This window comes from Chiloscyllium plagiosum, unplaced genomic scaffold (genome assembly GCF_037043375.1).
Source record: "Chiloscyllium plagiosum isolate Xiang-an unplaced genomic scaffold, Cpla_swu_hap1 HiC_scaffold_21, whole genome shotgun sequence".
Taxonomy (NCBI): Eukaryota; Metazoa; Chordata; class Chondrichthyes; order Orectolobiformes; family Hemiscylliidae; genus Chiloscyllium; species Chiloscyllium plagiosum.
The window spans coordinates 62,223,572-62,226,455 of record NW_028270159.1 but is presented as its reverse complement, the minus strand read 5'-3'; the positions used below and the strand labels follow the sequence as shown (position 1 = coordinate 62,226,455).

At 47.7% G+C, this 2,884-nt stretch overlaps 1 non-coding gene across 1 annotated transcript; it reads left to right on the top strand.

The window, feature by feature from the left end:
- The first annotated feature begins 1,526 nt into the window (after window positions 1–1,526).
- trnai-uau (transfer RNA isoleucine (anticodon UAU)) lies at window positions 1,527–1,622 on the top strand. Its single transcript has 2 exons — window positions 1,527–1,564; window positions 1,587–1,622. It is a non-coding gene; the product is annotated as a tRNA-Ile (tRNA).
- The last annotated feature ends 1,262 nt before the right edge of the window (window positions 1,623–2,884 follow it).

Below are 2,884 nucleotides of genomic sequence, written 5' to 3'. Positions count from 1 at the left end.
AGGGACATCACAAACACGTGGTTTCATTCCCACACAGACAGAAGCCGTTCAGCCCATCGTGTCCAAGGCGGCTATCTGTCACCACAATCTCTCTGAGGTTATTCACAATCGGTGATATCTGTCGGAATAATGGGGAACTGTGTCTGTGCGGTGATGCTGTCTCCAATATGTTGTTATTTACAATTTCCCATCTTCCCGGGAGGAGGCTGCTGTGTGGAACAGCGTGGGGAATTACTGCAGGGCGTCCTGAGCATCAAACACACTGTAACTGATGTGTTTCACCTTCACGCATTTATTATGGAGGATTCATTCAAGGTCGGATTGCGTGGGCAAACAACGTGAGATATTTAACAAAACCCAACAGTGCTGCAGATGCTGTAAATCAGAAACAGCGGAAGGTTTGAGAGGGATATAGACCAAATGCTGGCATATACACTAGATCAACCTCTGGAACTTGGTGCCCAAGATACGGTGGTGATGAGTAATTGAGTCTATCCCTGAATGAGATTGTCTCATTCGGTTTGGAATAGCCACCGTCATACATTCCCCACACAACGGGAGCAAGAGACAGGGCTCGGCCGGGATTTAAACCCGGGACCTCCCGCATGTGCGAGCACTTAACTGAAGCGAGAATCCTACCGCCAGGTCAACGAACGTGCAATAATGCAGCCGTCTTTGAATATAAACCCAGTGACACTCAGGCGGTGACAATGTCCCCACCTCGGATGCAGGGACCCCGGATTCAAGCTCCATCTGCTTCAGAGCTGCACAGTAGCATCTCTGCACGGGGTGTTTCCACAAAAATACTATTGTCGTTGCATCCCGAAGCAGGGCAGTGCAGGAGGTGGCGCGATCGGTCAGCACGTGATGTTTTATATGTCCGTATAGCGGCGTGTGCAATGCTGAGGTTGTGAGTTCGAGCCTCACCTGCAGCAGCTTTATCGCCTCATGACCAAAGAGTCTATTGGAAAATACCAGTTTCTCTGGATTGACAAATGACCTTTCCTGAGCAATGCCTCTGCCATCAACCAACTTATCCTGGAAATATTTGAAACGTGATGAAATATCTGGGGAGAAACATGAGCAGGTCGCCTTGTTCAATTCGAAACTCTTCGAAACAGTGGACTGCTTCCTTTTAAATTGCGGGCTAGCCATCCTTGTACATCTTTTCTGAACACATTCACATCGGAAGGTTTGAGAGGGATATAGACCAAATGCTGGCATATACATTAGATCAACCTCTGGAACTTGGTGCCCAAGATACGGTGGCGATGAGTAATTGAGTCTATCCCTGAATGAGATTGTATGGTTTCTACTGACTAAAGACCTCATTGGTCAGAGAACAATCGAGGAAAGTATTGAAAATACATTTTTCAATATCAATCCAGTTTAGCATTGTGTAATTAAGCAAATTCCTCAAATAAGTGAGGAACCACATGTGAATACAACCGTAAAATCCTACATCACGGCCAATTTGTCAACTGTTGAGGTATAACCTGTGATATTGGAAAAGCCACCAGCATGCAGCTCCAGTGGCGCAATGGGTCAGCGCGCGGTACTTATATGGCAGTATGGAGGCGTGTGCAATGCCGAGGTTGTGAGTTCGAGCCTCACCTGGAGCAGTTTTATCTACTCATGACCAAAGAGTCTCTTGGGAAATACAAGTTTCTCGGGATTGCCAAATGACCTTTCCTGAGAAATGTCTCGGCTGTCAACCAACTTATCCTGGAAATATTTGAACTGGGGAGAAACATGAGCAGGTGATCTTGCACAGCTCGAAAATGCTATGAAACAGCGGACTGCTCCGATTTAAATTTCGGGCAAGCCAAGGGTAAAGTGACTTTTCAAAACTAGCAGCTTTTTTTCATACTCAATCTTCAGTGTTCAATAATCTTCTACACATATGATGCCACAGAAATTCGAAATTCCCCAATGTACCATGCCTCAGGGCATCCTTTCCTGCATTGTATAAGATAGACAGCGTTGGCTGAGTCACACGATTTCCTGCCACTTGCAGGGTGGGAGGTGTCCACACGTGTTCCGACTTGACGCAGCAAGGATCCATAATGATATCCTCAGGGGATTGACACGTTCTTCAACCGACAGGGTTCCCTTCGTTGTCCAGTATTTCCCAGTAGCTGAAAACTACACAATTCGGATGAACACCTCCCAGGACATTCCCCACACCTCCACTGCTCGCCTTTAAACAACCGCCAAACCTCAAACAGATTCGTAGCAAGCTTCCCGGCCTTTAGGACAACTCCAAACAACCCTGTCACGGTAGGAACTGCAAGACGTGTCAGAGTGTGGACATGGATACCACCATTACACGTGGGGACACCTCCCACCATGTACGTGGCAGGTACTCGTGTGACTCAGCCAACTTTGTCTATCTTATACATTGCAGGCAAGGATGCCCTGAGGCATGGTACACTGGGGAAACTGAGCAAAGGCTACGGTCAACAGATGAATGGGCACCGCTCAACAATCAACAGACAGGAGTGATCCTTCCCAGTTGGGGAATACTTCAGTGGTCCAGGACATCCGAGCTCAGACCTTCAGGTGACCATCCTCCAAGGTGGACTTCAGGACAGGCAGCAGCGAAAAGTGGCTGATAGCTAAATTCCCTACCCATAGAGAGGGCCTCAACCGGAACCTTGGGTTAATGTCACCCTACAGCATGCACACACACACAGGCACTCCTATACACACACACACACAGGCACTCCTATACAAACACACACACAGGCACTCCTATACACACACAGGTACTCCTATACACACACACACACAGGCACTCCTATACACACACACACACAGGCACTCCTATACAAACACACACACAGGCACTCCTATACACACACAGGTACTCCTATATACACAC